A 24,973-nucleotide genomic window follows, 5' to 3' on the forward strand; every position below is an offset into this window, starting at 1 on the left:
GTGTATGTGTGTGTATGTGTGTGTGTATGTGTGTGGGTGGGTGGGTGTGTATGTGTGTGTATGTGTGTGGGTGTGTGGGTGTGTGTGCATGGGTGTGTGTGTGTATGTGTGTATGTATATGTGTGTGTGTGTGTGTGGGTGTGGGTGGGTGTGTATGTGTATGTGTGGGTGTGTGTGTATGTGGGTGTGTATGTGTATGTGTGTGTGTGCGTGTGTATGTGTGTGTGCGTGGGTGTGTGTATGTGTGTGTGTGCGTGGGTGTGTGTATGTGTGTGTATGTGTATGTGTGTGTATATGTGTGTGTGTGTGTGTGTGTGTGTGTGTGTGTGCGTGCGCACGCATTGCACGTCTCTAAGCCTGGGTGAGCACGGAACACTCAGCTCTTCATGAATTGCTGGGATACATGAGGCAGAAGAAGTGCTACTAGCAGCAGTCATGGTCCACCCGATTATCAAAGAACTGCTCTCCTGATCAGGTTTTGTGCTAAACATGCCAGAAGAAGAAAGGGAGGGCTGATGGCTGCTTGCTTGGCATTTCTTTGTAGTCCGGGTCTTTTCTTCCCCTGAGGTGGTTGTTATTGTTAACCGGGGTTGTGTGAAACCCCTTCTGTGCAGAAACTGGAGTTTCCGCTTTGAAGCCGGAGCGTCTTTGTTCTTCACCTAAGTTGGTGCCATTTTCGACAGGAGCATTTGTATTGAAGTCTGGTCAATACCTACCACCCAGAATTCAGTGAGGCTGTTTGCCAGGTGGGAAAACGTAGTGATAATGGGGCCAGAGGGGACAGTTGTGAGTTGGGGGCAGAGGAGGGATGGGGAGGAGTTGTCTAGGTATAAAAACGCAGAATAAGACCCTGTAAAAGTTGGCTTGGATTTGGGGGGGGTCAGAGTTCACAGTTCTCCTCTGGGACTTGAATGTTCCAAAAAAGAGTGTGCTGGGGCAGAGAAAAAGAGGGGGGAAAGGCAAGTGGGATGTATTGCTGCATTACAGAAAAAGAAAGGGGAGGGAAGGGTAGAAATGCATGTAATATAATAGAATCCCCTGGTAACTGGCATTGAGACCAGGTACTAACATAGAAAGCAGTCGTTTTCAGGGTTTCCCCAAAACACTTCTTCCAATTTCACTTTTTGAAATTTATCCTCAAAATTTTAATTTGGAAAACAACTCAAATGTGTTAAATACTGAATCTCTAATGCGCTAGAGTGAAGTGAATTTCCATTTACCCAGAGTTAGGTTTCAAGATTGGCAGATATTGCTTATTAGCAAAATTGGCTTGAATATCCTTAAGTCTCCCATTAATTACACATATCCCTGAATAATAATTCTTATCCACACTAAGGCTGGAGAACCACTGACCTAAAGGGAGAAACAAAGAAACAAAAAGACTGGGTTAGCCTGTCAGTTTTCCTTTCACAGCACCATCAAGTCCAGCTGTGACGGGGGCAAGAGTGGAGATCTCTCTAGGGCTTGGCGATAGGATTTATTCCTACCCCTTTCAGTGCGGAGCCCCCATTACCTTAATGCATGTTGTGATTCTTTTGTTGTTGTGACAGTTAAGCTAGATAATGTAGTTCCTTCTCATGGCAGGGAGTTGTCCCTAAAGTTGCATGTAAATTTGCTTCTAATTCAGCTGTCTATCGAAGCATTAGCTTGTTGGCTCAGCCCTACTGTTGATTAGCAGGTGAACTCAGGCAAGTCACTTAAGATCTCTACAATTCCATGTATCTGTGGTCTAGATGGCTTCTGAATCCTCTCCCGTGAGAACCGTCCCTCCTGCTACAATTAAAACCTCATCTTTAGGCTGACAGCATCATACTGGGCGTTAAGTGTATGCCGTATTGTAGGTCACTGACAGGGTCACTCAAGTAGGGAGAGATCATCAGCATATGGGACAGCCAACTTCACTCTGTTCTGGAGCCAGAAGCGGCCCCTCACACTCTGAATGGACACTGGCAATCCTGGACCTTGGGGCCCAGTGAGTAGCAGGGTAAAATGGGCAAACACATTATCACTAACTGGAAAAAAATACATCTCAACCCAAACTCCGGGGCAGTGACACTTCATCGTTCATGTTTTTTGGGATGACCTGTAGTATGTACACATTAGCAGACCCCTAATGTGGAGCCCTTTCAAATCAACATTATTTGAATATTTTTTCAACACGTATTTATGGACAGAAACTCTTTTCCTAGTAACAAAAAAAGTGTGTTCATAAACAGATTCACATTACTAATTTACTTTCTTTGGCTGAATTAAACTCAATATACAAAAAAAAAAATTCAACAGAAATATATTAGGAAGCAGATCCAGAGTTTTAAGACAAAGGACTTAAATATATTTTAAGTACAGATGTAGTGAGGTCTTAAAAGCCAAAAATTATTGCTTACATTCTTTGAACTAGAAATGAAGATGCCCCAGAGGTATCTTACAGGGTAAATCATTGAACTGCATTGGCTGTAGAAGCATATAGAGTAGCTGAGACAATAAAGCCTTCTACAGTTGAATTGCAGAATACCTGCTGTATGAAAAGTCAGTAAAAAGAATTCAAGCACTGTCATGTTCCAACAATACAGTAACTTGTTGATTTAAAGATTTCACTGGAAACATGAAGACTGGGTTGCCCTCTCTTCTGCAGAATTGTACTTTCACCTCATAAATGGAATAATCTACAAACATAGAGATTTTGCTTGTATTTGTCTAATTATTAAAGAAGATTGTCTTTTATTTGAATGTCTGATAACAAGCATGAGTGGTGTTGAAATAGTGTTCCACACCTTTTTAAAAATCTATTGATTAATTCTGGAACAACCACGTTGACCTCATGTTGATGTTGCAAAAATAATGGTGGATAAAACTGCTGGCATCTTGGCACAAATCATGGCAGTGGCACCAAACTGTACCAGTAATTGCTGCATTCTTTACCACTACACACTTAAAGTGAAAACAAATGTTTGTTTCACCTAAGACTATGCCTGATGAAGCAATAAAAAGTATTACTCCTATTAAACTTGACCCTTCAGTACACATTTTAAAATTCTGTGACAAAATGGGAAGCACAGACAAAGCACTGCTGCATATTGAGATATGATGATTTACTTCTACAAATGTATTGAAGAAAAGCACTTATGTGCTTGAGTTGCGAGCTGAATTACTTTTTTCATGGAAAGCCATTTTTACTTGAGAGAATGATGTAAAAACTATGGCTGTTTCTCGTTGGGTATTTGGCCGATGTTTTCTAGAAAATGAATTAAGTAAACCTATAACTTTAAAGAAAACAGCTGATATTATTCGTTGCCAGTGATGAAAGCTGAACTTTCAAACAAAACGTCGAATTTTGGTAAACTTGTCACTATGAGCTTTATAGCTTCCCGGTGCTTATATATTCTTCTGATGAAGTCAACAGTGATATTTATGAATTTTGTAATTTCTTATGTTTGTGATGTTTTATTATGTTATTATATATTTTTTGTTTATATTATGATTTGATATTTTACAAGGAAACACATCTGTGGTTCACTCAGTAAACCAACATTTTCCAAATAACTAACACCCGATGTTACAAAATCATGCCTGGCTGAAAGATCCGTCCAAAGTACAAAGTGGGCCAATAAACTTTTATGTGACAGAATAAAAAAATGTTATGATTAGTTTCAGAGTCCACATTTCATCTAACTTTTAGGAAACTACCACTTGTCAAGTTTTGGTGTAGTGTCGAAGAATTTCCACAATTATCTGAAAAGGCTATTGAAATACTCCCCCCTTTTCCACCTACACAACTGTGTGAGGCTGGGTTTTCTTCATGTACTTCAACCAAACAACATTATTGCAACGAACTGAATGCAGAAAACAGGTAAGAGAATCTAAAATCTGTTAAGCCAGCACAGAGACTTGCAAAAGTATAAAACGATGGCACTCTTTTCACTAAATTTTTTGTGAAAGAAAAATAGCGATAAGATAAAGTTACTTGAATGAAAATATTTATGTTAACATATACTTTCTTTAAGAGATTCATTTAATTCATCTTTTACAAATTTGTTTTAATTTCTAATAATAATATATATAGCCTTCATGAACAGAAGTTTTGGGGGATATTCAATAATATTCAGGAGAATGAAGGAGTCCTAAAGCCAAAATATTTGAAAACTGTGGACTTATTTCATTGTATTTTACTCTGTCTCCCTCACTATACTGAACTCCTGAAGGCTGAACACTATATCTGGTTTGAGTCTGTAACTATCCTTAGTGCCTGGTACTTAGTAGATACTAAGTAAATATTCACTACAGGAATGAATGAATAAATTATTCAACCTCAGTGTCTGAAATTTTCCTGCATTCTGTAATGCTGTCCTTGGTCTCACTGACCAAGTAAAAGTCCAGCAGTCACAATGCCCAGGTTGTGGAGCAAAACGTAAAGGAAAGATCACACATTCTTTCATATGCCCTCTAAGATCCTCCATGACTTCCCCTCTAACCTCACTTCCACCACTCCCTGCCTGATGCTTCATGTTTCAGCAATCAAACTGCTACTAATCATACTCTTTTTTGCTGTTGTCGTTCAGCTCTCTCTCTCTGTCTTTTTATATATATATATATTGAGGTATAGCTGATTAACAGTGTTGTGATAGTTTCAGGTGCACAGAAAAGTGACTCAGCCATACATATACATGTATCCATTCTCCCCCAAACACCCCTCCCATCCAGGTTGCCACATAACATTGAGCAGAGTTCCCTGTGCTATATACAGTAGGTCCTTGTTGGTTATCCATCTTAAATATAGCAGTGTGTACATGTCAATCCCAAACTCCCTAACTATCCCTTCCCCCCTGGTAACCATAAGTTCGTTTGCTAAGTCTGTGGTCTGTTTCTGTTTTGTAAATGAGTTCATTTGTATCATTTCTTTTTAGATTCCGCGTATAAAGGATATCATATGATATGCCTCTTTCTCTGACTTACTTCACTCACTTTGACAATCTCTAGGTCCATCCATGTTGCTGCAAATGGCATTATTTCATTCTTTTTTATGGCCGAGTAATATTCCATTGTGTATATGTACCACATCTTCTTTATCCATTCATCTGTCGATAGACACTTAGGTTGCTTCCAAGGATTGCCTATTGTAAACAGTGCTGCAATGAACGTTGGGGTGCATGTATCTTTTCGGACCATGTTTTTCTCCAGTTATATGCCCAGGAGTGGGATTGCAGGGTCACATGGTAGCTCTATTTTTAGTTTTTTAAGGAACCTCCATACTGTTCTCCATAGTGGCTGTACCAATTTACTTTCCCACCAACAGTGTAGGAGAGTTCCCTTCTCTCCACACCCTCTCCAGCATTTATTATTTGTGGATTTTTTTGATGACAGCCATTTTGGCTGGTGTGAGGTGATATCTCATTGTAGTTTTGATTTGCATTTCTGTAATAATTAGTGATGTTAAACATCTTTTCATGTGCCTCTTGGCCATCTGTATGTCTTCTTTGGAGAAATGTCTATTTAGGTCTTCTGCCCATTTTTTGATTGGGTCGTTTGTTTCTTTGATATTGAGTTGCATGAGGTGTTTGTATATTTTGGAGATTAATCCTTTGTCAGTTGCTTCATTTGCAAATATTTTCTCCCATTCTGAGGGTTGTCTTTTCATCTTCTTTGTGGTTTCCTTTGCTGTGCAAAAGCTTTTACACACATTCTTATATCCTCAGTACCATACATAGAGTCTGACACTTAATGGGTGCTTAATAAGAATCACACTGAACTGAAATACTTCCTTTCCATGATGTTAAAGCTTAGGTATAAGTCATGCAAGCCCCAGTCAACTTCACTTACTTTTATTGAGCACTTACATGTGTCAGCCACTATGGTAGGCATTGGGGATTGCAAATATTTATATCAGAGAGCTTACAGTCCAATGGAAGAGAGAGAGTCTTTAAATGGCAGAATATAATAAGCATGCTATATACATGTGTTTCTATAGAGCCCAGGAGAAGCATATTTCTCCAACAGATATTTAGAACGCCTTCCATGTGGCAAGACACTTGTGCAAGACACTCATGGAAGCATGCGCCCTCAATGAACTTAAAGTCTTCCCTCAGTGATGGAGACAGGCATTAAACAAATGTCATACAAATGAGGTATGTAATTACAAACGGTGAGCAGGACCGGGAAAGAAAAATCATAAGAAGATATTCTTATCAAGGGTCTAATTTAGACTGGGGAGGGAAAAGGGATCAGAATAGGTGTTTCTGAGAATGTGCCATGAATATGCAGGAGTGTAGGTGTTAACCACCGGAGAAGCAGAATACTGAGGAAAGTATTCCGAGCAGTGGGAAGAGGAGGTCATTTGTCAGGGGTGGAAGGCTTGCCATGAAAGTTGCCAGGCTTGCCAGGCTGGAAAGGTAGAGTGAGGGCTGGAGGAAGGGGAGAAGGACTAACACGGCACAGCACAGACGCTTGAAGAGTCCCAGAGCTAAGCCTGGATACTTCACTTTCCTCTTGTGATACGCAGAGCTGTGGTTCTGGGTGGTCTGTATTCATCTCACATAAGCCCTCACAAGATAAATGGAGCCTGTTTCCTCAAGTGACTACTGCTAAGAGAAAAGTTTTCTTCAGATGTATGTTTCCATCAGCACTTTCCCCATAGGGCACCTAAAAACTTGATTTATCATAAATGTTTCACCCAGAATACATATACAGTAATACAAATGTGGCATATTTAAATGCACTCCTCAGAGAAATTTGCTGGCAGTGATCACATACCATAAATAAAGGAAAAAATAGCCCAGCTATGGTTGTTTCCAGAATGAGTAGATAGACCCCTCCTCAGGCTACTGCCCAGAAGCTGAAACATAACTCAAGAGATTCATGGCAATGTTATGGGAACACCCATCCTGGGCCTGGGACCAACTCTTACTTAAGGGTTGGCCCCTCAAATGGGAGGAATACTAGCAAAGCTCCACGGATTACTTCAGCTGGTTTGCTAGAAATGGGGAGGGAGAAAATGGGGTTGCCAATCAACAACCTAGGTCCTGTTGAGTAATTAAGGTGTCCTGACTAAGGGCAAACCCCAGCTTAACCATGAACTAGCTCTGTGACCTTGGTTATTTAATCTACCCGTCACTCATATCCTCCTCTGTAAAATGAACTAATACGTGTTACGGGCATTAAATGAGATAATGTAAGTCAGTGCTTAGCAAAGCATTCACTACATGTCAAGTCTCAGCGTGCTGGGCCTCAAGACCAGCTTAACTGCCTGTTTTACCCCCATGAGTAACCACTCATTTGGCATCTGAAGGACACAGTTATTGTAATGAATCAGCCTGTTTTTAGTCTTCATGCAGATAACATTCATTTCATGAAATCCTAGCCAAGCAGCCATACAAGATTTTCCGCCTTCCTTACTGCTGTAACCTCTATACCCTGTAAAAATATTCTAAGAAAGCCCTCTCTATTAAAATATGAAACATGGTTCTAAAAGAGCCCTCTCTTCACAGAAATTGCCAACTGCTTCCTTTATGGCTCTGAACACACACTGCAGCTTTGAGCAGAGCAGCCCCCTCTCCTGTCACTCACCCACCCCCCCGGTGGGGGGGCACCCGAATCCCCACTCTGAGCGGAGCACTTTCACAAGCCCTCATTTTACAGCCACCGACACCCTGAGCCTGCCACACTCCCCCAAGACTGGGCGAAGCATGAAGTAATCACAGACTTTGATATTTTTCCAACCACAAGCCCCCTCAAGGTCCAATGCATCTGTGAGGGAAAAGTGACTCTCTCTTACCTAACCCACAGTGGAACAAGGATCAAGAGAAACCACATCAAGATTGTGCTTGGTAAGTAGTTAGCAAGACTTTCAAAAGTGTACATTTGGCTTAAGCATGCCTGAAATATGAAATAACTAGAATAACACCCCTCCTTTGACCTTTGCATAGGGCCTTTCAGAGGAATATCTCAGGACCTCAAATGAAAGAAAGTACTTAGAACCTTGAAACACTTTTTAAAACCTGCAGACAGCTTAATGTGAGGGGTCTTGTGAACAGTTCGTTGTCAGGAGTTTCTAGCAAGTGTTATTTCTTCCTGAATTCCAAGAACCAAGTGCTCTGAAGTTTCCATTCACACAGGATGAACAAGCCCACCACAGCATTAAAAAGGATGAAATACCTGATGTGGTTTTCTTTGAGGGACAGGTTTAACACCCGTACACACACGCCCAGACCCAGTGCCTGGCAAGATGGCAGAGAGGCAGATGGCCTCCCATAGTTAGGGCCACACTAACATCACATACACAGTTTAAAGCAAGTGCTGGCAACTGGAAAAGTAATTTATGACAGTAAACAAATGGCTCTTTAAAAAAAAAATCTGTAGGGTGATAGCAGTGACAAGAGACAAACATTTGGCTAAACAGCGTTCAAAGAAGAAAAAATGGACAGGATCATCATGTAGAATGTTCTCGTGCATGTGAAGAGTGTCAAGTGATAGGGCTTATAAGTAATGAGAGGGGAAGAGAAATCTGAAATAAGATTGTCATTGCAGTCAGGCTGCCATTGCCAGACTCTTCTGTTCTACCTCAGTCCAAACAGTCAATGTAAATCCTTCAGTTCTAGAATGTGTCCTGGAACAGGCAGAACTCTAGGTTTTATGAGGAGAAACTTGACTTTGGCTTTAAGAAGAAGAAAAAAATCATTGTATTATGGCCACTAGACATACATCTGATTCTAGGACCTCCCTCAAAAACAGCTGCTGGTGCTCAAGGTAAGAAAATGTACAAAGTTTTAACAAGCATTTGCTATCCTGATTGGTATGGACACTTAACTTTTCAATCTTTAAAAAAAGCCCTCTTATTTTTATGATTGTAAAATAATACATGCTAATTGCACAGCTAAGAAACTCGTAGTGAATATTGAAGCCAGTTACACATGGATGTCAATCTAAACAGTTGTACTAAGTATGGTTGCAAAAGCAAATGTGTCCATAGATTGCTCTTAAAAGATTAGATATAAAATGTAAAAAATAATAATTATAGCAATAATTGAATAAAAATAATTTAGTGCTAACCCCCAAATTATATTTTCAAAAATTGGGAAATAAGAAGCTGGAAGAAAACATGAAAAAATATAAGAATATTAAATTCTTTGTCTAAAATACAGGGTTTTAAAGATTCATGTTTATTGTTGACTTTAAAAATTAAAGAGATGTTGGTCAATGGACAATTTTTTAACTTAAAAAGAAATAGAATTAAACTGGATAATGAACCTTCCAAGCACTGTAGAAAATAAAAGTAAGGAAATTATAGTCTACGTGGGGGAAAACAATAAAGAGGCCTAGAGAGAATGATTAAAATATGATATTAGAAGTAAAATCACAATAGTTACATCAATAAATGGGTTGAACTCCCTATTAAAATACAAAGAATTTCAAAGTAAATTTTTAAAACTCAATGATAGTTTATTAAAAGTAAAAAGTTTATTAAAGTTTACTAAAACATAAAGTCAAAAAGATAAAAAGATATTAAATGTATTCCCTTTCCCCTTTCCCCACCAAAAATAGGTGTCACAATACTAGTACAACAAAAAGGAAAATTCACCACAATAATCATGAGACACAAATATAACTTGTGATATATATCAACTTATCATGTTGATAAGTGGTTCAATTCATAATGAAGATATGAGTCAACAAATTTTATGTGCCAAAACTCATTGCATCCAAATGTACAAAAGGAAAATGTTTGCAGTAGGAGAAAGTGACAGAAATAAAATAGAACTGATCAATGAAAAGAACCCTCTCAGTTTTAGATAGCTCTATAATGCCAAATATACACGGGACATGGAGGAGCTGAAAAATAACAATTGATGTGAGTGATTTACTAAATATGTATCTACAGATATCCATCTCAAACACTGCAGCCTACAGACAACACGTTTTTTGGCGCCCATGAAATATTAACAAAAACCAAAGTGTGTTGTGTACGTGTATAAAATGTACATAAATACATATATTATAAATATTTACAAATAAATGTTTATATAAAAGATAAAAATTTATAGAGAAGATATAAATGCTTTTAAGAAAAACAGAAATTTTATGAATCTCTTATTAAATTGACCATACTGTTAAAAAAAAAAAAAAAACCTTCATTTTAAAAGTCAAAATAAATGCCAGCCATTTGAAAGTTTTAAGATGCTCCTTTAAGTAACTCTTTATTAAAAGAAAAAATAAAAACTGGAGTTACAAATGATTTATAAAGTAATTAAATAACTATCATAACCTTTAGGATGAAGCCAAGTTTATATCAGATAAAAATTCAGTCTTAAATGTTTTAAGTATTAAGAAGGACAAAATGTAATAAGATAAGCATTAAATTTAAGATAGAAAACAAAAAATTTGTAAGAAAAATTGGTAGAAGGTATTGAGGAGGATAACATAAATAATTGACTTAAAAGTCAAAAAAATCAATAAATACATTCAAGCATTAAAAAGACTTTTAAAAGTTAACATAATTTACCAACCACCTCTCCTTAAATCTAAAGAAGAGAAAAAATAGGAAGAAAAAGGTGTGGGTAACCATAGACATGAAGATTTTTAAATTATTAGATCATACTCAACATAATTTTATTCTAATATAATGATGAAGTGGACAATATTTGCAAGAAATAGATATTACCAAAACTGGCTCAGGAACTTAAAAACTTGTATAAACTAATAATCCAACTAAAAAATTAGAAAAAGTTGTGAAACATTATTAATAATATTTTTGAGTGCCTACTGTGTGCTCTGCCTTGGATCAGGTACTTTATTCATTACCCCGATATAACAACCCTATAAAGTAGGTATTATTATATACATTGCTCTGTTTCCATATCACCCTGTATTTCTCTTATCAAAAAAATCATTACATTCTGTTGTCATCTGTCTTCCCTACTAAGCTCTAAACTCCACCAGGCTCAGTGTCCGCCATGAGCACCTACTGTATTCCCAGCACCTACATTCACATAAAGCCTGTCACATGAGGGTAACTCAACAAACTATCTAGAGAATGAGAACACTGGGAACTCCCATAATATAGTATAGTTAGCATAGTATAGTATAGTATGGAAAAATTACAGTACAGCCTCACTTATGTATATGGATATGAAAGTCCTACCCAACATATATGTGTGTATGTGTTTAACTATAATGTAATAGTTACATTCCTAAGAAACCTCATATTATTGAGAACTATGTTAAAAAATTCTTTCAATGAGATGAAGGAGAAGACACAATAACAAAGTTACTTTCCTGCAGGAAGTGGAATAATTTTTAATAGAAAAAAATGTGTAGCTATAGCAAACCTACACTGAGCAAATCTACCCTTTGATTATGGTATGTGCATAAATCAAGCCTTTTCATATATCTTCCAGTACTGTCATTAGCCCAGGTCTTCTTATAGTGCTTACCCATGTTATCACTTTTATCAAACCACTTTTCCTTTTTTCTTGTACTATTTCCATCAGTAGGCTGATGACTTCAGCTATCACCCTTGCAGTGCTAGGCTACTGCTTTTGTCTGTGACCATTTTCTGTCCCTGAGGTAGAGGGTCCGTGACCCATGCTGGTCCCCTGAGGCTGCCTCAGCCACAGTGAACGACCCAAGAAACGAACACTAATCTGAAATAGGTGGGCCTTTAACCCTAGAGAGAAAGCATGCCATTTCCTCACACTTATTCCTGGCCCTAAAGTCTTACTGTTCAGCCGTTACTTCAAGCTGTGATGTTCCCAATATCCTCCCAATAAATCCTTTTGTTGTGTTGGTAGTAGTTCAAGTTAGCCTGAGTCCATTTCTTTTACTTATAAGGGAGAAAAAACCTTAATTTATAGACCCATTTTTTAATGATAAATCCTAAAACCATTCAAACAAAACAAGAGTTTTTGTTTTTGTTTTTTTCCATTTACCATTGCAGTGTTAGTACCTGATATCAATGGTGCCTTGGGCAGTTAGTCTAATGCAAAATGTCTTTCCTAAATGATGCATCATACTGTATCCGGTTTGCCTCAGGAAAACGTGTGCTGTGACAGAAACACGGGCACTAGAAGAACAGGATTAAGCGTGATTTTGTTTTCGTTCTGTCTCCTCTCCCAACGAGGAAATAGAACAGCCTTAGTCTTCCTTGGAAAACGAATTTCTTCTAAGGCAAGAGGTAGGGGCCTGGTGTCTGGGAATAAGCATATTTAAGACATTTGAGTTATACAAATCTTGGCCTCTACAGGTAATAAAGCTCTACTGTGTTTATCAGAGAAAGGAGAATTACCAAGTGTTTCTGTTAAAGTGTTAAAAAAGAAACATTTCTTTTTGATATTATGGCATACACAGACCATGATAATATTTGAATTGCATATTGGGGTAAACAAAGAGGTTGGTCACCCTCTTTGAGGTTGGTTTTGGGGTTCCCAAAAGACAATCCAGGTAACAACCCTTGGTTCTGACCCTCTTTCATTGTCTCCCCTGGGGCAGTGATTCCATCTATGCCTCATCTGTAGTAGGTTCAATGAACAGGTACCCTTTCTTCTGCAGCAACACCATCAAACAGAAAGCTGGCTCAATTCTTGAACAAAGGCTTCTCACTGGACGCTTGTAAATATTACATATTCCATTTGTAATAATTCTTCTGAGCAAGTATATAAAGATCTTGGCCTCAACTGAGAATAATTGTTAATAGTCATGATTGGCTGTTTTCATCTGTTTTTAAAGAAGAGAGGGAGGCGAAATAATTAAATGTGTTTTGAGCCCATTAGGCCTCAGGCACATGAAGGAATTCAGAGCAGGTTATCTTGAAAGACTTAAAAGCTGGCTAAAACTAAAAGAAATCTGTACGTATGCTTACCAGAAGAACAAAAATTTTCATGATAGAACCAAACTGAAACAACCCAATGTTCATCAACAACAGAATAAATAAATATATTCATACAATGGAATACTATACAACAATGAGAAGAGGAAAATGTATTACCATGCAACAACATACCTGCAACTCACAAACATAATGTTGAGCAAAAGAAGCCAGATGTAAAAATTACCAACTATATATAAAGTTCAAGATCAGGCAAAACTGACCTATGCTCTTAGTGGGTGAGTAGTGATCAGAAGAAGGTTATCATAGCAGGTGGGGAGAAGGCACTTCTAGAGTTCTGGTGATGTTCAACAGCTTAATCTGGGTGCTGGTTAAACAGGTGTGTTCAGTTTATATAATTCATCAAGCTGTGAATCTATGATTTGTGCTCCTCTCTGTATGTGTGCAATATTTGATATAAAATTTTTAATTGATAATATTTAGAAAGAAGAACAAGCAGAGGGTGGGAGTGTCTTCTAGGCCTATGGGTCCTAACCTTTTTTAATTTATGGCACACAGAGACCATGATAATATTTGAATGCAGATTGGAGTAAAAAGAGAGATTGGTTAAAAACTGAAGAACTGGCCCAGGGGCTCCAGCTGCCCTGGAGACTGAGAGGATCAATTTTTCAGAACCTTCCCTTGTCTTCATTAGCAGGGAATCTATGACTTTCCCTTCTAGCCAGAGGGATCTGAGTGCACAGCCAGGAAGGACTGGAAGAGCGCAGTGTCAGACACGTAGACCCTAAGAATTGCATCCTCCCTTTGTATCCATTGACCTCTCTAGCCATGGCTTCCAAATTCAATTAGCCAGGTTTGACCACTGCACAAGCGTTAGAGACCCCATTTGTCTTAACAGTGCTACCCAGGTCTCTCGCCCTACTACTGCTTTCCAGATTTCTTTCTCCAGGAGAGTATCTGTTTCAAATTATTGTTCCCCAGATGTTTTGGGTTCTCTTTCTCCAATCTGAATCATATCTGGCTATTTCCTGCCTGTATTCCTGATCTCAGTCTGCTTTTGTATTGCTTTTCTATCTTCACTGGAACTTTCAACACCTCCCATTTTGCATCCTTTATGCATTTTGTTAAATCAATTATATCCATTTTTCAACGATCTCAAAGAAAACAGTTAGCTTGCAATCAGAAGCCCCAGATTTATTTCCTAAGATGATGCTATGTGGCTTTAAGCAAGCAATTTGCCTTCTCTGGGTATGATCTATGGATTGAGGAAACCATTTTCTTGGCTCTCTATCAGAGAAGTATCTGTGGGAAGGAGATTCCCATAATGGTGAGCCTTGAGCTTTCAAAAGATATTCAGGGGAAAATCAATTTTAAACAAGGAAGTCACCGCAGGCTACCATCATTAGAACCTAAATCTCCAAATCCGTCCACTCAGATGCTCCTGTTGGTTGTCACATCAAAAGCTCCATGAATTCTGCCTCTCACATTTGTCCACTCAGTCATTGGTATCTCCCACTTGACTCCTGGTAATGGAACCCTTTCCATGTCACTGATCTAAAATCAGACTTCAATATTCTGCTCTACACCCCCCTGGATTTCTAATTCCCCATCCAGCTGTTCTGACCCCATTAAAGAAGTTGCTTTATCACCACAACACACACACACGCACACACACACACGCACACTCACACACACTCAAGCTTGTGCTGGGAGCATTGAAAACCACTCCAGAAGAATGTCCTCAAACCAGGGATTTTTAGACTTAGATTTTATGGATCAGTAGAAAAGCAATGTTAACAGGGGTAGTTGTCACAAGATTACTCCCTGGAGTTCTGACATCCTATAAAGCTCTAGTTCTCATGTTGGATATGGTAAAATAACTGAGTCAAGTTCATAGAGGATTGGCTCAAGGAAAGGGGGCCATGTCTTTTAATGTTCAGTTGTATTCGTTTTCTATGCTTTATAACAAATTACCATAAATTTATCAGTTTAAATCAACACACACATGTATTATTTCACAGTTTCTGTAGGTGAGAAATCCAGGCACAGCTTAACTGTGTTCTCCACCTCAGGGTCTCATCAGGCTGTAATCCAGGTGTCAGCCAGAGCTAGGGTCTAATCAGAGGCTCAACTGGGGAAAGAGCTGCTTCTAAGCTCTCAGGTTGTTGGCAGAATTTATCTATTTGCAGTTGTAGGGCCGAGGTCCCTATCTTTCTGGCTGTTGGGTAAGGGTTGTTCTCAACTCTGAGAAGCTGCTCAGAGTTCCTTGTCATGTGGCTCTTTTATGGGCCCTATTATAATATGGTAACTTACTTCTTAAAAGCCAACAATGGAGATACTTTTCTTTTTTCCCCCAGTTGTATTTTATTTTATTAATATATTGGCATATAATATTGTATAAATTTAAGGTGCACAACATGTTGATTCAATATACTTCTATATTGCAAGATGATTACCACCATCGCATTAGCTAACACCTCTATCTCATCACATAATTATCATCTCCTTTTTGTGGTGAGAACACTTAAGATATACTCTCTTAACAACTTTTAACTATATAATATAGTATTATTAGCTGTAATCATCATACTGTACAATAGGTCCCAGAACTTGTTAATCTTACAACTGTAAAGAGAGATATTTTCTTTGCCAAAATAAAAATGTATCATCCTAAGGACCTATTAGGCTTCCTCCATTCTGCATTGAAAAGCTAGATTACTGACCATATGGCCCCTTTTGCCTGAAAACTAGGAAACTCTGAGCCAAATCTGTAGCTCAGTCACAGCAGCAGTGTTGGTTTGACCTACACATCTCCTTTCACATTCCAGGGAACCTCTTTACAAAGAAACTGGCATTATCAAAAAATAGACCTCTGGCATCCTCCAGGCCATCGTCTGCTGTTGGCTTTTTCAACATCTAATCTTTGAGTTATTGGTTAATGTTCAGTTAACAGTCCCTCCTTGATGCCCTAGAAACCTCAGCCATGCTTTTATTACTTTGACTTCCTGCCACTATGGATATGCTATTTCTTCTGACTGGTTTACCCTGGTTTGAAAAGCAGTGCTAGGATCTTTTTTTTTTAATTAATTAATTTATTTATTTATTTATTTATTTATTTATTTTTGGCTGCATTGGGTCTTCGTTGCTGTGCGCGGGCTTTCTCTAGTTGCGGCAAGCGGGGACTACTCTTCGTTGCAGTGCGTGGGCTTCTCACTGTGGTGGCTTCTCTTGTTGTGGAGTACGGGCTCTAGGCGCGCGGGCTTCAGTAGCTGTGGCACGCGTGCTCAGTAGTTGTGGCTCGCGGGCTCTAGAGCGCAGGCTCAGTAGTTGTGGCACACAGGCCCAGTTGCTCCGCGGCATGTGGGATCTTTCCGGACCAGGGATTGAACCCATGTCCCCTGCATTGGCAGATGGATTCTTAACCACTGCGCCACTGGGGAAGCCCTGGGATCTCTTTTTTATATTTACTTCATTAAGCAGTTGATACATCTTTTGTTACAGGCAACTTTACATTCCTTTTGCAAAATATATAAAGTTTCAAAAAATAGAACCCAATATTTTAATTCTAGAACTTCAGTATGATGCAAGGTAAAAACCTAGAAAAATATTTTGTAAATTTCTAAATATATCTCTCGTATCAATCATTGCCTTCTCAATTGAAAGATATTTCAATATTAATTAGACATTGAAATAAAGCAAGGGACTCAACTTGTCAATCTAGAATTCTCACTTTTTTGAGAATTAGCCCCAAGTCAGTCCCTTCTTTACTCCTCATGGGGAGATAGAGTCATCACCAAGCCCTTTAGCTGCTCGTAGCCCCTAAATGGCACATGGTGAGAAATGGGTCCCTCCAGAACAGGATAGCAAAAGGAAAGGGTGGAGAGATACAGAAGACCCTACATCTTGTTAGGCAAATGTGAGGTGAATGAGTGACAATAACCCTTAACCGTTTACAGTTTTAATGGAGCCAAGGTGACCCAGAATCATCTGGAACTCAAAGAAAATGATTTGGTGTATGAGGGGATCCCAGTGATGAAGTGTTGATGGCTTGATTCACATTAACAAAATGAGAAAGTTAGGGAACTGAGAAAGGAAAAGTGTAAGTGAAAGATATTACCTCTGTTATTGTATATGTGTGGGTGAGGGAGATAGAGATCTCTATTTTTGAGTTACTCAATGGGGTTGAGTAGGCCCCGGGACATTCCCATTAGTGGATAATTTCGCACAGACATCGTTCACTTGTATGGGAAGAGAAGACTGCGTATACTTGCTGGTGAAGGGAACCGAGGGACAGCCTCCTATGAGCAGGTGGATGCCCTGTGTGTAGTTGGTTTCCATGTAGATGTGGGAAGCACACTGGGAGCCTGAAGCGAGGAGGTCTATTACCTCTGCCAGTGTTGGGGCAGGACACTGAAGTTAAGAGAAAAAAAGTGAGGCTTTTTGAATAAGTCACCTAGGGCTGGAAGAAACATTGTTTTGTTTTCCTAGAGCCTCTTTGGCATGCTTCCTTGAAGCTAGGCCAGTCTTGGAGATTTTAATAAATTTTCCTGAATTGGATGGACTTGGGCATTCTAGCCAACACATTGTCTGTGCCAAGCTTCCCCTAACTGGCAAGTAGTGCTTATGTTAAGCAATTCTTAATAGTGCCTTCATTGGTAGATTACTAAACATTAGGTAAATCAACAGTAGCTCTTCATCAAGAAGATCAGTGACCCCTGGCACAGGATAATTGCCAAGAACACTTGTATTTCTTGTTCCTGCATCTGTGTGGTCTTTGGATGTTGGCACGCTTGGCAGGGCATGTGATGGAATATTGAGTGTACAAGATTTAAAAGTTAGTAGACTTGCTCCTGGATCCAGCTATGCCACGACTAGCTATGTGATGTTTGGCAACTAACAACTTCATAATTTCCTCAATCCCAACTGTAAAATGGGAGTTAATATAACAGTGATTAAAAGCGATTTATACATCCAGCACTATACTAGATCCTGGTGGGGCCGGGAGGGTAGGAGAGCATGCTTAAAGAATTATGGCTCACTTCCTGGCTTCAAATAGTCTGTATTCCCTACCTTACAGGGTTGAAAATACTAAATGGGGTGGTGTATATGCTTTGAAAAAGTGTAACGTGCTATATAAACACAATTTATTATTGCATTTACTGAAGAAAACCTGCTGGTTCCTATAGTTTAAAATAATTTATTTTCCTGACAACATGATGCTTCCATGTATTTCTCAGTAATTCCCCATCCCAAGAAAATGCCTGGCTCTTTAGGTCAGTGACAACATCCTATAACATCATCACTGGGAGAAATGAAGGTCATTGCTTCCTTCTTTGTCATTCCTTCTTCTTATTCCAACACTGACCACCCTCTGCCCTCCCTTACAAGGGCTTGGTGGAAAAGTAATCCCTTTGTTTCACCACCACCTTTGATGCACCCCCATGCTGACTCCAAACAGCTCATGTTCACTAAAATTGAGCTTTCCTTTTATTCTCACATATTCAATCAGAGCTCCAGATGGGTAAGCAGGAGATCCCAGATGGCCTGACCACTTCCTGGATCATAAAGCTTCTCAGTATATAAAATAGAAATCTCTTTGATGATCCATGTATTTGTCAGGATTTGTTACACAACACATGTCCCAGGCAAGTCTCCTGTGATTTCCAGCACCTCTATCATAAGCCCAGAAAGACAGTTGGTTAATTTGTTTGTTTATTTAGCTTTCGCTTGGGCAGTTGGTTACAAAGTTTCCTATTTCTTTTTCTTCTGCCTGCCGCATCATCTCCTAACTTAGAATGCAGTCACGATGCCTTTCCTTTAAAAAGTACATGAATGCTAAGATCCAGGATGGACTGCTGATTCTCTGAAATAATGTCATGTTCTTTATTATTTGAGATATATTTCTCATCATTTATTTGAATTTCTTGGCTCTCATTTACCTAAGTGGAAAACATCTATGTATTTATTGGGGACTTCCCTTGTGGCACAGTGGTTAAGAATCTGCCTGCCAATGCAGGGGACACGGGTTCAATCTCTGGTTCGGGAAGATCCCACATGCCGTGGAGCAACTAAGCCCGTGCGCCACAACTACTGAGCCTACGTGCTGCAACTACTGAGCCTGCATGCTGCAACAACTGAAGTCCTTGTTCCTAGAGCCCATGCTCTGCAACAAGAGAAGCCACCGCAATGAGAAGCCCATGCACCACAACGAAGAGTAGCCCCCGCTCGCCACAACTAGAGAAAGCCTGTGCGCAGCAACAAAGACCCAACGCAGCCAAAAATAAATAATAATAATAAATTTTTAAAAATATATATGTATTTATTAAACAAATATGTAATGAAATCTTACTCTGTGTGACACTGTTCTAGGTGCTGAGTACACAGGGTTAACAAAACAAATCAAAATCCTTATCCTTCTAAGCATCCTTATTCTTATCTCACCAGAACTTATATATTAGTGAGAAAGAGAAACAGTGAAAAGAATAAGATTAAGAATGAGAAGGGAGAAGGAGGAGAAGAAGAAGAAAAAGAAGAAGAAGGGACCATGTATGTGTGTGTGTATATATATATATATATTTTTTAATTGTGTAAGTTCCATGGAGAAAAATGAAAAATGGAGAAGACAAGGAGGACAGTAGGGGTGGAGATGCAATTTAAAATTTTAAGTGCTAAGAATAGACTATGGGGAACAAGGGTGAAGCAGAAAGATAATGGTGGCTTAGCATAGGGTAGTGATAGTGAGAGAGGTGAGAACTGGTCACTTTCTGGGTTTGCTTTAAATTAGAGCCAATAGGATTGTTAATAGATTGAATTTAAGAGAAAGAAAAGAAAGTTAACACAAGAGAAGCTAACTTGGGGAAGAAGGTGAAGGTTTCGTTTTGGATGATGAGGGTAGTGGAGGTGTTAAAGGTTTGAAGAAAGAGGAGAAGTTATGAAATAGTAATTTAGGAAGAAACAGAATGAAGGAGAAAGAAAGATCTGAAACCATAATAAATAGTAGTTTTCTAAAATTGAAAAGAGACATAAGTCCTCAGACTGGAAGTGCAAAGTCTTGAACTGAATATACAAAAATAAATCCGAATGTCAACATTAAAATGAACCTGCAGAACATCAAAGAAAATAAGACTTTTAAAGCTCTCAGATAGCAGACTTTTCCTCAGCTGCAATCAATGCCAAAAAATAACAATAATATCTTCAGGGCTGACAGGAAATAACTGTCAATCTACACTCTTATGCCCGAACAACCTTTCAATTGTAGAGACAAAAAAGTCATTTCACCACACAAAAACTTGGAGTATTTACCAACTACTGATCCTCACAAAGGGAACTATTAAATGATTTATCTCAAGAAGAAAAAATGAACCTGGAAGGAAGAAATGAAACAGCACACACACACACAAATAAAAATAACTATTTTGAATTTTTAAAAGTACAATAAAAGCTCTAAACACAATAAAAAGATGGAGTGGGGGGCCGCGTCATCAAGGTCCCGGCCATGTTCGGTTCCAGCACGAAGATCGTGAAGCCCAATGGCGAGGAGCCGGATGAGTTCGAGTCTGGCATCTCCCAGGCCCTCCCGGAGCTGGAGATGAACTCGGACCTCAAGGCCCAGCTGCGGGAGGTGAACATCACGGCCGCCAAGGAAACTGAAGTTGGTGGTTGTCCGAAAGCTATCATAATCTTTGTTCCCGTTCCTCATCTGAAATCCTTCCAGAAAATCCAGGTCTGGCTAGTGCGTGAGTTGGAGAAGTTCAGTGAGAAGCACGTTGTCTTTATCGTTCAGAGAATTGTGCCTGAGCCAACTCGAATAAGCCGTACAAAAAATAAGCCAAAACGTCCCAGGAGCCGCACTCTGACAGCCGTGCATGACGCCATCCTGGAAGACTTGGTTTTCCCAAGTGAGATCGTGGGCAAGAGAATCCACGTGAAGCTGGATGGCAGCCGACTCATAAAGGTTCGTTTGGATAAAGCACAGCAGAACAATGTGGAACACAAGGTTGAAACGTTTTCTGGTGTCTATAACAAGCTCACGGGCAAGGATGTTAATTTTGAGTTCCCAGAGTTTCAGCTGTAAACAAAAATGACTAAATAAAATATTATTCACACACACACAAAAAAAAAGATGGAGTGGGGGCATTGTTCCTTGGTAGTAAAAGCGGAAAGTAGTGTTTGCCAGAAAGATAGAAATATTACATAGCTAAATGTTGGCAGAAAAATGTATGGTTAAATATTTTGGTAAACATTTAAGAGTAATAACTAAACTGGTAGGAAAACAATCTAGTTTATAAAACAGCATGAGGGAGGAAAAAATGTAGTTATCTTATTAGTCCACTAGATGAAAGGAAGTAAAAGAAAATAAGCAAGAATAAAAAAAGGCTATCAGAAAACCTAAAATAAAAGGGTAGAAGTAAACCCAAATATGTCAGAAAACTCAATCAATGTAAGTATTTGACCTTGCCTAATAAAAAATTAAGCTTGGCTTTGTGAGTCTTTTGCAGGCAATTTAAAAGTAGATTGTGTTTTTATAGCACATCTGGTAATCTCTACTTCAGAGAATAAAAGAAGTAATATTTCCAACTCATTTTGTAAGGTTAGTCTAACACTAATATTAAAGCCAGACAAGGATTGTAAAAGAAAAGAATATATTTTCAAAGAGATACAAAGTCCTAAATAAAACATCAGCAAATCATTTGTCAGTGTATAAAACCCGAAGAGTTTATAAGAAAATCTATGTCATACACTTTAAATACAGATTAAAGGAGATAAGTATATACTTATCTTAATAGATGCAGAAAAGTCATTTTATAAAATGTAATATTCATCAAGATTTTAAAAAATCTCCGCAAACCAGGATTATAAGGGAACTTCCTTAACACCATATACCTATAGCAAGCACTATCTTAATAAAACATTTCACCTACTATGACTGCTTCACTTCAATATTGTGATAAAAGTCCTAACTGATCAAATAAGAAAAGAAAAGAAATAAGAAGCATAAAACTTGGGAAGGAAACCTGAAACCTCTTCTTATTTGTAGATGATGTGATTGCCTAAAGAAAATAAGAGTCTATACAAAGTTAGAATCAATAAGAGAGCTCAGGAAGAGTTTATACAAACATCAGTTATGTCCCTATGGACTAGCAATAACCACATAGAAAATGTAATAGAAAAAAATATACCCCTCAAAATATCGATAAATTGTGGGTTTTTTTAATCTAGGGATAAATCTAAGAAAAGATATGCTATAATTTTATGGGGAAGACTTAAAAATAGCATTGAAGGATCTGAATAAATGTTGTGATATACCATGTTGATTGATGGAAAGATTCAATAACATAAAGTCTTCTCAAATTAATATATCAATTCGATTCCAATAAAAATCCAACAGAAATTTCTATGAAACTTAAAAAGCTGATCCTAAAATTTATATGGAAGAAAAAAAGGACAAAAAACACCCAGAAAATTTTGAAGAACAAAATGCGTAGTTTGGCCCTATCAAATATCATGAGTTATCATAATGCTATAGCAAGTAAGAGATCATGATCTTGGTGCAGGTGAATAGACAAATAGATCTATGGGATCGGATAGCAAGACTTATAAACAGACTTATGTATATGGGGAAAATGGACACATTACAAATTGGTGGGAATAAGATGGATTATTCAATAAATGGTGTTGTAATAATTGGCTATCTATGTAGAAAATAAAACAAAATTACATCCCTAATCTACATCCTAAAAAAAAATTCATGGATGAATAAAGATCTAAGTGTGAAAAATAAAAGTTTAAATTATTTAGAAGAAAATAAAGTAGAATATCTTTATATCTCCAAGCTAGAGAAAAATTTCATAATAATTGTACCCCCAAAAAAGCATAAACCCTGAAGGAAAATACAGATAAATTTGACTTTATAAAAACTTAAAACTTCTGCACATCAAGAGAGACACAAAGTAAAAAGTCAAGTCAAACACAGGGAGAAGGTATTTGCAACACATTAACCAAAAACAAACAAAAAACAAAACACAAAAAACTTACATATATATATATATATATATTCCCAAAATACATAAAGAACTCCTATTACCAAACCAAACTAGAATCCACTCACCTGCGCAGTAAAGCCAATCTACTGACACCAGGTTGTGGTGAAGGAAAGTGCAGGTTTATTGCAAGGCCACGCAAGGAGTATGGCTAATGCTCAAAAGGCCTGAACTCCCGGATGGCTTTCAGGGAAAGGTTTTTAGAGACAGGGTGAAGGAGAGGGTTGCAGGGTGCGTGATCAGCTTGTGCACATTATTCTGCTTGCTGGATGGTGGAGTCAACATCATCAACCTGGTTCCACCTGGTCTGGGGTCTACGTGGTTGTGGGCAGCATGCAGTTAACTTCTTCCACCTGGTGGGGGGTTCAGTATCTGCAAAATAGCTCAAGGATATGGCTCAGAATATTATCTCTAACCCTTGAGGAGGAACTAAATGTCCTTGACTTTGTTTAATGCTAAACTACTATTATTTTGTCTTGCTTAACTGTTTTCCTTCGTTTTCAGTATTTTCTCACTGCTCTGATTAAATCTGTTCTTTGGAACTCAGGGAGGACCTAGGAAGCTAATGTTTTTCTGCAAACAAGAGGCAGGGGGAGGACATGGGGGCGGGGGTATGTTTGTCTCAGGAAGCCCTCACAGGGCCCTGCTCAGTTATACTCCTAGAAATCACCAACAAAAACAAAAGGCAATGAATATGAATGGTCAAGTTACAAAAGGGAAAACTTATTGATTCACAAACACAAGGAGTTGCTCAATTTGAGTAGTAATCAGAGAAATTCAATTTACAACAATAATGATATGTCCATTTCACAACCATAAATTTTGTAAAAAATTAAAGTCTGAAAATAATGACAAGTACCACCATACACAGATGTGATAAAACCAGAACTCTCAGACTACTGGCAGAAAAATAAATCAATTAAACTGCTTTGTAGAGCCAGGTGGTAGTATCTTCTAATGTAGATGTTCATACTCCCACAATTCCCCTTCTAGGCATATCCCAGGACAGTGTTTTTAAAACTTGAGGTTGTGACCCATTAACAGATAATGAAATCAATTTTAGTGCGCAGTGAACAGAAGGAAGGGGGAGGGGGAAGAGATGAGAGGGAAGGGACAGCACATTTAGATCTTTACTCATCCATGAATCTGTGTGTGTGTGTGTGTGTGTGTGTGTGTGTGTGTGTGTAGATGAGGGATATAATTTTGCTTTATTTTCTACATAAATAGCCAATTATTCCAGCACCATTTATTGAATAATCTATCTTATCCCCACTAACTCGCTAAATTAATGAAATCAATTTAGTGGGCAGTGAACAGAAGGGAGGGGAGGGAGAAAAACATCAGCACGTATCACAGGTTGGAAGGTGCAGTCAGTGCTAGCGGTGCCCTGCCCAGATCGCCTTTACTGGGCGAGCGCACTCACCCCCACCTGCTCTATTAGCTGCTAACTGCTCACAGCTGCACTCTTTCTCGAAGAGGAGCCTCTTTAACTGGAAATGCCTGGGCGGTTGCACGGTTCCCCGCCCCACCCCCATCCCCTTGACACCGCCCCCCCTCCACCGTGGCCCGCAGCCAATGGCTGATAAATGAGGGGTATAAAGGCCAGACCCGCCCCTGCCTCAGTGAGGCAACTGTGCGGTGCCGTTCGCCGCCAGGTCGGGGTTTCTTGCGGGGTCACGCTGAAGCCAATCTTCAGCAGAAGCTACGTCTTTCCTAAGCTTCTTCCTTTCCTCACTTTCTCCTACTAGAAATTCTGTCTGAAGCTCTGCTGTTAGGGAACCTGCCCTAAGACGGAGGGGTAAATACTTTCAAGGGTGTGTGTAGGGTGAGGTAGATTATAATATAAAATAGGGCTTTAAAAGTTTGGGAGATGGGCTTCCCTGGTGGTACAGTGGTTAAGAATCCGCCTGCCAATGCAGGGAACACGGGTTCGAGCCCTGGTCCGGGAAGATCCCACGTGCCGCGGAGCAACTAAGCTCATGAGCCACAACTACTAAGCCTGGGCTTTTCACGGATAAGACGTTCATAGGAATAACCCACGCTCACATTCACCGTGGGCAAGGAAGGAGGGAATGAAAGTTAAGAGTGGTAGGCAGGAATTTTCACTTACATCTGAAATATT

The 24,973-nt window shown here is 38.9% G+C and overlaps 1 protein-coding gene and 1 pseudogene across 3 annotated transcripts in view; both read left to right on the top strand.

The window, feature by feature from the left end:
- LOC309663706 (uncharacterized protein) overlaps positions 1 to 24,973 on the top strand; it is a 361,393-nt gene that overhangs the window by 245,996 nt on the left and 90,424 nt on the right. The window lies entirely within an intron of this gene.
- On the top strand, positions 20,264 to 20,916 carry LOC309664295 (small ribosomal subunit protein eS7 pseudogene; annotated as a pseudogene). The gene has a single exon. The product of its transcript is annotated as a small ribosomal subunit protein eS7 pseudogene (transcript).

Source organism: Balaenoptera physalus (genome assembly GCF_965194825.1).
Source record: "Balaenoptera physalus genome assembly, chromosome: 7".
In the NCBI taxonomy this organism is placed as follows: domain Eukaryota; kingdom Metazoa; phylum Chordata; class Mammalia; order Artiodactyla; family Balaenopteridae; genus Balaenoptera; species Balaenoptera physalus.